Source organism: Peromyscus eremicus, chromosome 16_21, assembly GCF_949786415.1.
Source record: "Peromyscus eremicus chromosome 16_21, PerEre_H2_v1, whole genome shotgun sequence".
NCBI lineage: Eukaryota > Metazoa > Chordata > Mammalia > Rodentia > Cricetidae > Peromyscus > Peromyscus eremicus.
This window is the reverse complement of record NC_081432.1, coordinates 16,477,515-16,492,575: the sequence shown is the minus strand read 5'-3', so window position 1 is coordinate 16,492,575 and position 15,061 is coordinate 16,477,515.

The window sequence follows — 15,061 nt, the reverse complement described above, 5'->3', positions numbered from 1 at the left end:
ACATCTGACATCTTCTTGGGCCACTGTTTGGATGCACACCCACACTCTGAAGGAATATGCACACATCATTCAAAAAGAGCCCATGATACATTATCCCATTCTAGGATATAGGGCTCTCAAAAAGTAAAGAAAGAGACCATAAACCTCGTAGGTGTTGTGGTGACATGTTTTAGCTGTAATCCTATCACTCGGGAGGCAGAGATCCATCTGGATCTCTGTGAGTTCAAGGCCACACTGGAAACAGTGTGGAAAGGCAGTGGTGGCTCACACCTTTAATCCCAGGAAGTCATGGCAGGGCGGAGAAAGGTATATAAGGCGTGAGGAAACAGGAACTAAAGCAGTTCAGCTGAGACCCTTTCCGGTGAGGACTCAGAGGCTTTCAGTCTGAGGAAACAGTATCGGCTGAGGAGTTGTCGAGGTGAGGTTGGCTGTGGCGTGCTCTGCTTCTCTGATCTTTCAGCTTGCACCTCAACATCTGGCTCTGGGTGTTTTATTAAAAGACCACCTACGATTCGAACAGAGGGTTGAAGCAGGCTGTGCCTCACACATAGTGGCCTTGGAGGATGGGTCCACGTCCCAGTTCCACTGCTTCAACCCCGACCCTGAACTAGCCTTGAATAATGAAATAGGAGCACATGCTTTCAGATATGGTTCTATTCATGTTTCCTTTCATGATGCTTTCCAGACTAACCCCCAGTCTGCAGCAGAGGTAAAGAGAGTGTGGGACACAACCATAGTGAACCACAAAGGATATGCAGTGTAATGTTTAAAATGTTGACAACTGGGGGCTGGAGAGACGGCTCAGAGGTTAAGAGCACTGACTTCTTTTCCAGAGGTCCTGAGTTCAATTCCCAGCAACCACATGGTGGCTCACAACCTCTCTATAATGAGATTTGGTGCCTTCTTCTGGCCTGCAGACAGAACACTGTATACATAATAAATAAATGATTTTAAAAAACGTTGACAACTATTTCAGATTCTTTTGCCCAATATAGCATGCCCATCACTCATGTGTTCAAGTCTCACCACTTCTCTTAAATTTGCAGGATGCATACAGTTGTGGGCAGTGCTGTGCAAATGTTTATGTGTATAAATGTTCATGTGTGTGCGGGTATGTGTGGAGGCCAGAGGACAACCTTGAGTTTTGTTTCTCAGGAACGCTGTCCCACTGACTTTGAAGGCAGGGTCTCTCACTATTCTGGAACTCACCAAGCAGAATGGCCAGTGAGCCCCAAGTATTCTCCTATCTTTGACTTTCCAACACTGGGATTTCTAGAGAGGACTGCTATGCCTGGCCCTTTTAAGGAGGATTCTGGGTATTGAACTTGGGTCCTTAGCACTTTATCAAGCCATTGCTTCAGCCCCTATACAATTTTTTTTTTGATGTGCAATTAATCACACACTCCAGAGGTGTCCCTCTGTAAATCAGTGACTTTCTGAATCAGAGGGACTTCAGTCATCCCAGGCCAGTGTAGTATGGTACATCATCAAAGACACGCCAGTCACCTCACCCCCACACAATGTAGTGTTCTCTGAGTCAGTCGGAGAGGGTGTCCATGCCACTACCCCAGCACACTATGTTGTCCCCTGCAGGATTTCACACCACGGAACCCCCTTGAAAGATTATTTCAGTTTTACATTTCATTATGTCATCTCGCTCTTTTCTCCCACTACACCTTAGACCAGTGGTTAGGTAAACAGGCCACTGATCGGTTTCCGCGGGAGACACCTCCACTGCCTGTTTTAAAACAGGAAGCTGGGTGGCAACGCCAATCAACAGTCTCTCTAAGCATACTGATAGGTTCGCCTGGTCCTGACATTCTCGATTGCAAGGCTTTCCCGAGAAGAATCACACACACCTTACGGCCTGGTTCAGTCCTTACTCTGATACAGAGGAGTCTGCCTGTAACATCGTCCTAGCTGCAGTGGATTCTCTTATGTTACCAAAAGACAAGTTCATTCAAGTAACCCCAGCCCATTTGAATTCACTGTCCGCCTCATTGGGGGAACTTTCACTCCACCTCCAAATGTCAGCTCCTCGGGGCTGCCCTCTCCAGACTACCCTGACCCTCAGCACATCACCATTTGTATCCTCCATAATGTCTGTCAGCAAGACCATCTTCCTTTGTCCCCTCTTTATCATCCTGCTTTCGCAGTGCTGCCCCCACAGCGGTGGCACTGATGGGGACTAACGGCCTCTTGACTAGGCAAAGGACGGATCAGGGCACAAGTAGGCGCGGCTCAGGACACACATCTTTCCAGTGGTGTCAAAGTCAAGGAAAACCAGCCCATCTTCAGTGACTGACTCGGAAATATCAACACGACCTCAGTTTGCCTTTGAGGGTTGGCTACAGCTCACTGCCAAGAGAGACTGTCTGAGAGAACATCTTCTCCACAGCCCTTGTGAGAGTGTTCTCACCAGCTGGCAGGCCCCATCACGGTGTTTTTCCATCTTGTGCCAAGGACATGATGAGACATCATTAATATCGTCTGACGTGCACTACAGCATCAGTTATGCAAATGGTTCCCTTTGAGTCACCCCAGAACAGTACAGCTGCTCTTGAACACTTGTGCTAGGGAAAAGCCGCCTTGCTGACCGAGTGCAAACCTTGCCAGTGAAGCGGTGACTGAGAACAGGATAAGCAGACAACCCCACTGGCCAATCACGAGGACAGGATAACCACACAACCTGACTGGCCAATCACGGACGGCTGCAGCACCTCATTGCCCAGTCTGTAGCTTTGATCTAAGTCTTGTGGTTCCACAAGGGTCAAGAATAATATACTGGGGCAGGAGAGGGGACTCAGTGGTCACGAGTGCTTATTGCTCTTGGAGAGGTACCCACATTCAGCAGCTTACAACCACCTGTGACTCCAGAGGATCAGGATCGAGTATCTTCTTCTGGCCTCTGCAGGTACCCTCAGATACACACACACACACACACACACACACCCTTAAAAAAAAAACCTAAAAAGAAAATCACATACTGCAGATCCCAGTACCATTAAAGAGTGATCAAGACTGTAGACACTTGAGGGCAAATGGGCCAGCCAAAACCACAGGGTTCCATTAATGCAAACAAAATATTATGATGAAGAAATGCTGGCCCAGAGTTGTTAGCTCGTAGGGTATTACAAAGGTGCTGGGAATCTCTAGGAGGTGGGGGGATGGGATCTAGATAAGTGGAAGTACTGACAGACAGCAAGTTCAACTCAATTGCTCCTTCGTTTATATTGTGTCAAAGCACAATATGTAAGCATATCCATCTACGTCATGTCTACCTGCCCAAATAAGAAACAAGAGCTAGGATCTGTGAACTCCAAAAGCCCTAATCTAGTCAGAAAACCATGATATGTTTTAAAATACAACATAGGAAAATATGGAGGGGTCTGTGAACTAACTATGTACATGAAGATAAAGCAGGAACAGGCCTGTACACAGCCAGGACTCCATGTGTTGGCTGCTTCTGTGATTGATGGAACTTTGTTGTCCTAGTGGTTGCTGAGACAGAGTCTTCTTATGCAGCCCAGGGTGGCCTGAATACTTACTACATAGTCCAGAAGAGCCTCTAACTCATGACCGGGTTCAAACACGCCTCAACCTCCGGAGCACATGACCATTGTGGTTCTTTAATATTATAATGACGGTCTTCACGGCACTGTAGATACAATTAACTGACAAAGCCAGGCAGAGAGCCTTCCACACAACAGCCAGCTCACACACACTAAAACACCAGCTGAATGAACGAGCACACGGTGGGAGAACAGCAGCAGAGGTGAGACTTGAAAGACGTGAAGAAGGACTTCAAGCTGTAGAGGAGTGAGGCCTTGGCAGATGGAAGGAGTGAGCTTTAAGAGGGGGGAAAAAAGGCCCCTCTCGAGACAAGAACATGGTCTGGGACAGAATCAAACCAAAAGAGAGAACAGGAGGTCAACATGGAGAATAAAAGCTCACCCTCAAGAGCCTCAAATGCTGTCAGGAAATTCAAGTCCTCTTCCAGCAGCCAGCCTTGTCCATCATACATCACATGTGTTTGCCTTCTTCAACATCTTTGCTAACAGGAGGTGCTCACTGGATGCAAAGCTGTAATCATACCCAGCCCACAACTGTATGCATCCGGCAGAATCACAGCGCGGGAGTCTAAGGCTTAGAAACCTGAGACCACCCGCACCCTCAAAGCATTCCTGAGCTACCCAAGACCATCACTGCACACGAAAGGGCACCTCTTTTTAAAAGTGTATTTATCTTTATTTTACGTGTGTGAGGGTTTTTCCTACATATGGAGTAGTACCCAGAAAGGTCAGAAGAGGGCACCAGATCCCCTGGAACCATAGTTACAGGTGCTTGTGAGCTACCATGTGGGTGCTGGAAACCCAATCCAGGTCCTCTGCAGGCACAGCAAGTGCTCTTAACTGCTGAGCCATCTCTCCAGCCCCCAAGACCTCTCTTTCTGACCACGTACCACAGGAACTGATCAGGAGGTGATATTGACAAAGCAACTTCCCAACCCCCTCCTGAGCAGAAACAGTATGGTCTGGACCAAGACCATCTTCTAAAGGCAGCCACAAAGATGGAAAAGTCATCTAATAGGTCATTTAAAAGCGGGTCAAGAGCAACTCCTACCCAAGGAACGTAACTGGGGTCATAACTGTTGACTGAGACAGGACACCACACCGAAGCAAAACCCACAGGAGTTAAGTGACGCCCGTGCGGTGGCTGGCTTGAGGTGGAGATCATGTCTCACACCACTACCCTCTGCCTCCCAGCTGGTTTCTGGATGTATCAGGAAAAGATTGTTCAGAAAGATTCCCTCCCTCATGAGTCTCCCAAAGACCACAAGCACCCAGTGTTCTCACAAGGAGTGGTTGGTGTTCATTGTTTGTTTGGTTTTTTTAAGATTTATTTTATTATCATGTATACAGTATTCTGCTTGCATGTATCCCTGCCCACCAGAAGAGGGCATCAGATGGTTGTGAGCCATCATGTAGTTGCTGGGAATTGAACTCAGGACCTCTGGAAGAGCAGCCAGCGCTCTTAACCTCTGAGCCACCTCTCTAGCCCAGTGTTCATTGTTTAATTAGGCCTGGGCATGCCACCATTTGCCCATTCTATCACGTCTTGGTCTTCCCCCATCTTGTGACGCTCTCCTCCTTCCCTGGCTGTCTGTTTCACTGTCCCCACTGGTCCTCTAGTTCATCCTTTGACTGTCGGGGTAGAACAAAACTCCTTGAGTGACCTCATCTGTCCCCAGAATGCCACAAAACACTCAAGCGTGGCTACACTGCAGAACTTCATCCCCTACTTCTCCAGCCTGATCTAGAACTCATGGTGGCAGCCACCAAGCCTCTTCCCTCAGGCTCCCCACAGGCACCCTGAAGTCCCACATCGTAAATAAACACAGGCCCAGACTCTTACAAGGAACACCCCTCAGGTGTCCACCCATGAATGACATCATGGTTGCGTCATAGCCCCCGGGGAGACGTGAGAGGGTCACCCTTCCTCAACCCTTCCTCCTAATTCATTTCAGATACAGGCCCTCTTCATTCCCCCGGTATGTCCAGTTGTCTCCATTCACACCATCACTAGTCTAGGTCCCCTTCGCTCATCTGAAAAAGTGCAATGACTTCTGAACTAGTTTTCCTACCGCTTGCCCTTAAAGACAGCATGACAGCCCCTTAAGACCCTCTGACTCCCACGGGAGGAGGGAGGAGAGGGGGATCTGTGATTGGTATGTAAAATCAATAGAAAATTTCTTTCTTTTTTTTTTTAAAGATTTATTTATTAATTATGTATACAATGTTCTGCCTGCGTGTACGCCTGCAAGCCAGAAGAGGGTACCAGATCTCATTATAGATGGTTGTGAGCCACCATGTGGTTGCTGGGAATTGAACTCAGGACCTCTGGAAGAAGAGCCAGTGCTCTTAACCTCTGAGCCATCTCTCCAGCCCCGAAAATTTCTTAATAAAGAAGAAAAGATGCTCTGACTATGTTCTTTCCCCACAGAAGCCCTTGCCTTGAGAATAAGAACTAAGCCCTCTAAATGTCACCCCAGAATTAGTTGTGAGACACTAGGAAAGTGACACACTTCTTTGAGCCTCAGTTTTGTCTTCCTAACAGGATCAGCAGCATCTACCGCACCAGACTGAAACTACATACAGACGGAATGCTGGGTAAAGTTCCTGACATGAAGCCAATGTTCAGTAGAGGGCAAGCTGTGTTTTTACAAGCCCCCAGCCCTCAATCACCTGTCTTAATTCATATTAGTCCCTTGAAATACTTCTTGATAAGCCTTTTCACAGAAAACGTGATCCACGAGTGACCTCAGGAATGGTGATGAACTCAGTTTTAGAAACCTTTTCTTTCTTATTATTTTTTTCTTTATTATTTTTTTCTTTTTTGGTTTTTTTTGAGACAAGGTTCCCTGTGTATAGCCATAGCTGTCCTGGAGCTCACTTTGTAGACCAGGCTGGCCTCGAACTCACAGAGATCCACTTGCCTCTGCCTCCTAGGTGCTGGGATTAGAGGCGTGTGTTACCATGCCTGGCTTCCAAACCTCCTTTAGCAGAGATCCTTCAACAAGGCTAGATCCTCTGCCTACAACTTAAGGTTTCCTTCTTTCTTTCCCGTCCTTTTCCCTGTCAACTCTCCCATCAGTGGTGAGCTCAAGAGCAAGAAGGAAACCTTCCATGCTTGCTGTCCCAGGACTCAGTTTAAAGAGAGAAGACCCATACAGTCCAGCAATGACTCCCTCAAAGATGTCTGGTGACATTCCTGCTCCGTGCACAGCCAATTATTTAAACATAAATCCTTAGTCATAAAATCCATTGCTTTCAATTGGTTCAATTTAACCCATTAGTTTCCTTTTGGGTTATGAAGACAGAATTCTAGAAGCAAATATATCTCGTTTATTTGATTCTTTTATCTTCAGAGGAATGCAGGACCGGAAGTAAAGCAGGGTTGGGAGTCACAGAGTCAGCAAGTGGACAGCTGGGCAGATCCAAGGGAAACTAGACATCAATGCCTAATTGGATATGCTACCACCATCCAGCATTTTCTCTAAAATGTGTATCTCCCTATACATTCAAAGGCTTCAGAAATCAAGGACTGGCTTACCTTCTTACTAACTCTAAAGGCCTTTCTATTTTATATGTATTTCCCCCATTGCTTCCAACATGGCTCATGCTACTGAGCAGGTTTACTTAGATAAACCACTAATGTTTCAATGGACCAGAAATGATTCCAAAACTACCAATCTAAATATCATGGGGAGAAAAAGTCACGAAAGTGCATAAAAAAAAAAAAATGGCCAGAACAAGTTGGGGCTAAAAATACCAGCACGTGAACGCTTTCTCTACCTTATGAACAGCTGTGTTGATGTCTACAGCCAAATAAATGATTTTGTGCAAGAGGGAAATGCTGAAGCCATCGTGTCAACTGTACTGTGTAGTTTTTTTGTCGACTTGACACAGGCTAGGGTTATCTGGGAAGAGGGAACGTCAACTGAGAAATGCTTTTGATCAGATTGGCCTGTAGACAAGGCTGTGGAATGTTTTCTTGATTAATGATTGATATGGAAGGGCCCAGCTCACTGTGGGTGGCACCACCCCTTGGCAGGTAGTCCTGAGTTGTATAAGAAAGTAGCCAAGCTGAGAAAGTCAGCAAGCAATGCTCCTCCATGGCGTCCGCTTCAGTGCCTGCCTCCAGGTTCCTGCCTTGCATTCCTGCCCTGACTTCCTTCGTGACTGTGATGGGGAAGTTCAATAAACCCGTTCCTCCTCAAGTTGCTTTTGTTTGTGGTGTTTATCACAACAACAGAAACCTAAGACATCAGCTTTTTAAAATGTTTTAATTGTGTGTCGGGGGCGAGGGGGGCATGCATGTGCACAGAGTCCAGAAGAGGGCGTCAGATCCTCTGCAGCTGAACTTATAGCCATTGTGAGCTGCCGTGTGGGAGTGGGAACCGGACTCTAGTCCTCTGCGAGAACAGTAAGCATTGTTAATGCTGAGCCGCCATCTCTACAGCCCCCATCGGGCCAACTTTAAATGCAGAAAGAATTGGTAGTCTCAAAGCAAGATTGTTGAAATTCTCAAATGAAATAATTCTCTAAAAAGTCAAAATTGCCTAAAATAACACGAAATAAATAATAGCTAAAACAATAGCTAACATCGTGTGACATTTTCCCACGTCCACAGATAGTATGAATCACTCAGTATTCCTTTAAAACGTAGTTGTACAATTGGAAAGATGGGTCAGTGGTTAAGAGTGCTGACTCCTATTTCAGAGGACCTGGGTTCGATTCCCAGCACCCAGATTTGCTCACAACCACCTGTTAACTCCTGCTTCTGGGGATCTGAGGTCCTCTTCTGGCCCCTTCAAGGCACACACACACAAATAAAAATAAAATAAAATAACTCTTTTTTTAAAAATTAAGGCGATTTCTAGGTCTGATAGTAAGCCTACAAGATTGAAATTTCCAGGTAAGGGAAGGCTCCTGTTGGACTGTGCATTTATAGCATGTCAGGGGGGGGGGGTATCTGTTCCTGCTAGGCAGTCTGGGCTGAGTCAGTCCTTTCCAAACACATGATGTGTCTGGGAAGGTTCAGGATCTAAGTGAATCTGTCCTCTCATCCCTTCTCCCTTCAAGCTAGAGTCTTCTGGTCTCTCTGACTAGAGGAAGCACTTTAGGATCATTTCAATAAAAGCAGTGAGAATCTGTTTGGGTGACTGTCTTCGAATTAAATAGGGCTTTAGACAGGAAGACGATTGTTTTAATGTTAGTTCATGACTACTGTATACATAAGTCATGATAGCTAGAATAATCAAGCTAGTTGTCTGTGTAGACATTTGGGGAAATCCTGGGGCAGATGAGTCTTGAGACGAAATTGATAAAGCAATATATTAAAGGTGGTTAGTAGGAATCAAATATTTACACAGTGACTATTTGTCTTAATCAGGGTTACTATTGCTGTGAAGAAACATCATGACCAAAAGCAAGTTTGGGTTTATTTGGCTTCCACTTCCATATTGCAGTCCAACACTGAAGCTATCCAGGATGGAAACTCAAACAGGGCAGGGACCTGGAGGCCACGAAACAGAGGAGCTCCTCATGGCTTGCTCCACCTTTCTTACAGAACCCAGGACCACCAGCCCAGGAGTGGCCCACCCACAATAGGCTGGGCCCTCCCCCATTAATCACAAATAAGAGAACGCCCTACTGGGGGGGCCTACAGCCAGATCTTGGGGAGGCATTTTCTCAGTTGAGCTTCCCTCCTCTCAGATGACTCAAGCTTGTGTCAACTGACATAAAACTAACCAGGACACTATTACTTCATCATTTAATGGTGAACAAGTATAAGTATGTGCATGACAGAAGGCTATTTTCAGGGAAAGGCATCTGTAACTTATCACTATAATGACGTTCTTTTTTTGTAAACTCTGTCATTGATGTGACAGTATAGAGAAGCTTTTCGGCTCTTTCTTCTTGGCCTGAACCCTTCTAAACCAGGAAAAACATTTGCAGTGACTCCAAGCAAAGAGAGGTTTTTGCACCCTTTTGCTATATTAGAAACCACTGGTGTATTTCAATGGTGAAAAACTACACAGAAAAAAAGTTCTCTGCTAATTTTTTATTGCGTGTGTGTGTGTGTGTGTGTGTGTGTGTGTGTGTGTGTGTGTGTACCCGTGCACATGTACATACATGCCACAGGAGACCTGTGAAGGTCAGGAAAAAAGCCTGCAGAAGTTGGTTCTCCTTCTACCACAAGGGTTAGGGGGGGTCAAACTCAGTTGTCAGGTTTAGAAGCAGGTGCCTTTATCTGCTCAGCCAGCTCCCCAAAGATTTTTATACATGCTGGCCCCTAAGAAAAGGGAGTGGCTGGAGCTGGAGAGACGGCTCAGTGGTTGGGAACGCTGATTTCTCTTCCATATGGCAGCTCACAACCATCTCTAACTCCAGGATCCAACACCCTCACACAGACAAACATAAAGACGTGTGTGTGTGTGTGTGTGTGTGTGTGTGTGTGTGTGTGTGTGTGAGAGAGAGAGAGAGAGAGAGAGAGAGAGAGAGAGAGAGAGAGAGAGAGAGAGAGAGAGAGAGAGAGAGTTAAAGAAAAGGAAGTGGGTTCAGTGGCTGACATGGAACCATCTGGAAGGAAAGTGATAGAGAGAGAACATCCATAGGGGACAGAGGTTCCCATAGAAAGAGAGGAGTTTGTTCCAAGACAGCCCTGAGGTTGAGAAGGAAAACCTACTATACATGAGAGACTAAGTGGAGAGGGCTGGAGAGCAGAGAAGGTACCCCTAACCCTCATCCTCTGGGTGGGAGAAGGGCAATGACTCCATGGAGCTCATAATACCTCCTTGAATTCAATGCAGTACTATTCTCTTGACCTTCTAGAGTCTGAATGTGCTAACTCTGCCAACAGTGAGGTTGCTTTCCCAAACAGGCTGACATCTTACATATTCAACGCCAGGATGGTGTTCCCTGTCTATACATGCCTTTCCTTGGTTCACATCATGCTGTACTGGTTATGTGACCCAGAGCAATTTACTTAACCTTTATGTTCTCTCTTCTGGCCAACAGGTGGTATCCTCCCAACCACAAATGGAGGAAGTGAGATCATCTGTACAAAGCCCTTCAAAGAGCACTTGGCACGGAGTGAGCGCTCGGTGGAGGCTACCAGCTTTTTATTGCTGTTGGTGGGGGATTACGCGTAGGCAAAACAGGAGAAGGCCTTGCTGTCTTCTGTCTTATGAAGGGTGGGACAAGCCGGAAGCTAGTGACACAAACGTACACTCTCAGACACAACCTGCTGCAGAGGCCAGAGGACGGGCACTCTGGGGCTCTGGGCCCCAGCTGGCTCCTATTCTCTGCCAGCATCACCAGCTTCAGCAGCTCTCTCCACTGGTCCTGATGCAGAGGGGCCTCATTCGCAGAAGAGAAGTGAGCATCCTCTGCCTAAAGCCACATCGCACCCTGTCCCACAGGCAGCCAACCCATCTGAGGTTCATCTCCAGCTTCTCTAGGGTCAAGCAGTTCCTCTCGCTCAGCACCACCATCTCTGGCTTCATTTCTGCTTTTCTACTTCCTCTACTATAAGAAAAAAATGTCTTTTGGTGGTCTGAGACATCTAATAGGTCTATTTAAAGTGGAAAATGGGGGCAGGGTGCTGAGCCCTGAGGAAGTTCCCATATTGGTTAGTTTTGTTTTATGTTGGTTTGCAGGTTTTGTTTTTATTGAGACAAAGCCTCATGTAGTCCAGGCTAGCTTTGAACCTGCTGTGACCTAAAGATGACCATGAACTCATAGTCCTACTGCTTACACCTTCTGAACACTAGGATTACACAGTGTACTACACCAGGCTTGGTTTCATGTGGTGCTAAGGACTAACTAAACCCGTGGTCTCACGCATGCTAGACAAGCACTCTGTCAACACACTACATCCCCAGCCTCACCTCTGAAGCTAGTTTTAGGAGGTAACACACAATTATGCTAACAATGTTAAATGAAAATTTGTTGATGCTTGGGTAATTTTTCACCTCTTCCTCATCCAAAATTCAAGGTTCAGTGGATGGATTAAAACAAATGAAATCCAGAAGCCATGGAAAAAGGCCAGAAAGACCCTAGGAGATGGAAGTAGGGTCCCTATAAGAGAAAGCATTGTTTTCCATGATTCCTGTTTTCTGTTCTTCTTGCCATGTTCTACCCAGTCTCAAGTTCTCTCTCTTCCTCTTCTTTCTTCCCCCTCTGGAAACACCAGAGGAAGAAGATGAGCCTGGGAGTCAGGCCAGCACAGAGCAAAGTGAAACACACTTGGGGAAGAGGACAGAGGAGGCGAGAAGAAAGAGGCGAGGTTCAGGTGACGTCATCTGAGCACCTGCAGGCAGCCCCACTCAACTACTTTTGAGTAAGGCCTCTTTGTTTTGACTCGGGCTTTGTAGAATTAGGTTTTTGTACCTTCTAACGGAAGGAGTCCTACCAGAAAGTGCTGATTAAGTATCAGAAACAAACCAGTCCCAGCCCAGCCTTGCCTGGGCCAGTCCTGATGCTGCATCTCCAAGTCTGCCTTATTTCCCGCCTCACCCAGTCAACTAACTAGGTAACGACCCTAACACCCAAGTCCCTCAAGACACTGACTCCTCCTTGAGGAGATGCCATGAGGAGCACTGCAGGATCTGGGCAGCTTGTCTCTGACTAGGTTTCTCCTGTCTCTCATGGTTTTTAAAGAGCCAAGCATAAAGGAATAGAAGCCCACCTGTACGGTGGTGGCGCACACCTTTAATCCCAGGACTTGGGAGGCAGAGGCAGGAGGATCTCTAAGTTCCAGGCCAGCCTGGTCTGCAGAGCAAGTTCCAGGTCAGGCAGAGCTACACAGAGAAACCCTGTCTTGAAAACAAAAAACCAAAACAACAAAAAAGAAAAGAAAAGAAAGAAAGAAAGAGAAGTCCAGACTCTTGCTACTCACTTGACACCGATAAGATACACTGGGGCTTGGAGGTGTAACTGTGCTCAACCCCATCAGCACCAAACATCTGCGGATAGTACTCTATGTAGTTGGCTGTGCCCAGCTTACATTACGATGCACAATAACCCAAGAAAAAGGTGGTATCAGTGGCACCCAAAGTACAGAAAGACTTGGCATCCGTGTCGGCTCCAGAGCTGGGTAAGAGGAGAGAAAAGAGGCCATTTTCAGTAGCTCCAACAACACAAACCTTCGGTGCTTCAGGTCTCACTGGCCTGTGTAAACCAGCTGGCTCCAGCAGGCTAAGTTCGGGCAGGGGCTCATGGCCAAGAATAACACCACTTTAACAGTGTTTTCAGGTCTGAGCTCCTGTGTCTCTCTCTCCACCAGGAAACTAGTCTGGGTGAACAGTGAGTAAATACCTATTTTTCAAAAAAGCTCCTTGATTTTTGGCAATGGTGTTACTAAGACACCATTATTTAAATGGGAGGGGGGAGGCAGAATCAGAATTTGTAGAGTCTCTAATTCCTCCCCCACACACACACTTTATTCTTGAGACTTTTACACATGTATACAATGAATATCATAATACATACCCTGTGGGAGCCCACAGAGGTTTCCTAGTGAGATCTGAGCTTGCTTTACCCAGCAGGGCTGCATAAGGGAATGGCTTGACCATATGCGTGGTTACTAGGTGATTGGAAAGGGTCTGCACTTGGCTGTGCTGGGGGGAGGTCTTTTGCTCCACCCCTTGGCATTTCTATAAATAGCCCTTTAGAAGGGACAGAAGGGGCTGGTGGGTTTTGACCCAGGCCCTCCCGAGGCTACCCTGTGTTTCTATCTGTCTCTCCCCTCTATATTTCTATCTAAATATTCCTCATTTCTCCCTACTCAAGAGTACCCTGGGGTAAAAGTGGGAGCAGGTCTCCCACAATACTCCACTCCATTTCCTTCCCCCAACTCTCCTGCACTGGACGCTGCATGCTAATATAATTACCAACCAGGAAAGACATGCCCACTGGCACAACAGTGGCATGCCTGTTATGGGATAACCAACAGCTTTTGAATTGGCATTGAGGCATGCTCCATAGGAGGGAGCTTCATGCCTGCTACTATAACCTTGGTCAAAACTCCATGGTCCTAGAGTAAAAACCTTTATTTTCATTTCTCTTAAAATGGTCAAACTGCCTTCTAAATATGTACGTTTATACCCATAGACCTGGCTTCTTTCAACTTTAGTCAGAGAAGCTTCTCCTCTCACTGGATGCAGCCAGCGGAGGAATGGATAACTGGTCAAAGTCCTGAGGATAAAAGACTGAGTGCTAGCTGGGTGTGGTGGTACAACCTTTAATCCCAGCACTCAGGAGGCAGAGGCAGGTGGATCTCTGTGAGCTTGAGGCCAGCCTGCTCTACAGAGCAAGTTCTGGGACAGCCAGGACTGTTACACAGAGGAACTCTGTCTCAAAAAGCCAGAGAGAGAGAGAGAGAGAGAGAGAGAGGAAAATTCTAAACAGTCTTATTAAATAAGAAACACAGAGCCAAATACAGAGTTAAAAGCCCAAGAAATAAGAGCACTAGAGAATAGCCTTTAGCTTATCACTCACTGCCATCGCTTCCCCAGAGAGAGAGAGAGACCTTCTTTCCGTGTGACTATTTGTTGCCTTTCTGTTCTGCCTTCTCATTGGCTCTAAACCCAACCACATGACTTCCTTATCACTGCCTGTCTATACAGACCTCCAGGTCTCTATGGTTGGTACTGGGAATAAAGGTTCGGGTCACCACACTTGGCTGTGTCCTTGACCACACAGAGACTCTGCCTGCCATGTGATCAGATTAAGGGCATGTGCCACCACTGCTGGAATTCTGCTAAATAGCTTGCTTTTAGCTCTGATCCCCAGGCAACTTTATTTATTAACATACAAATAAAATCATATTTCAGCACAAATATCAGAGAGAGAGAGAGAGAGAGAGAGAGAGGGACTGGAAGTGGGATTTTGAAATTTCAAAGCCCACTCCCAGTGACACACCTCCTCCAATAAGGCCATGCCTCCTAATCCTTCTCAAACAGTTCCATCAACTGTAGCCCAAGCATTCAAATAAATGAGCCTATGAAGGCCATTCTTATTAAAACCACCACAGCTTCTAAAAATGAAAAGCTATGGGTGTGGGAGGACATTGGATCTGCTGCACACCTCCACTCAGGGCAGTGTGTTGCCCATCTCCATGGAGACTCCAGGGGTGTGAGACACCTGAGATCCCGACAAACAGCAAGGCTTGTAGTCAGCCCAGCCCTGTGGGTGCATCAACCTCATCTATCCAGGGTAAACAGGAGCCAATGAAACAGGATCCATGATGCCTGGTACTAGCAAGACAGGAAACTAAAAGCTTCACTTCCAAATGACTCCTGCTGACCAACCAGTGAGCAACACAGGAAAAGCGAAGAGGCAAGCCTGGAGGGACAACTTAGCAGTTAAGAGCCCATACTGCTCTTGTAGAGGGTCCAAGTTGTTCCTAGAACCCCTTTTGGATGACTCACAGCTGCCTGTAACTTTAAGCTTTAACTGTAAGCTCCACAGGGCTCTGACATCTCTGGCCTCTG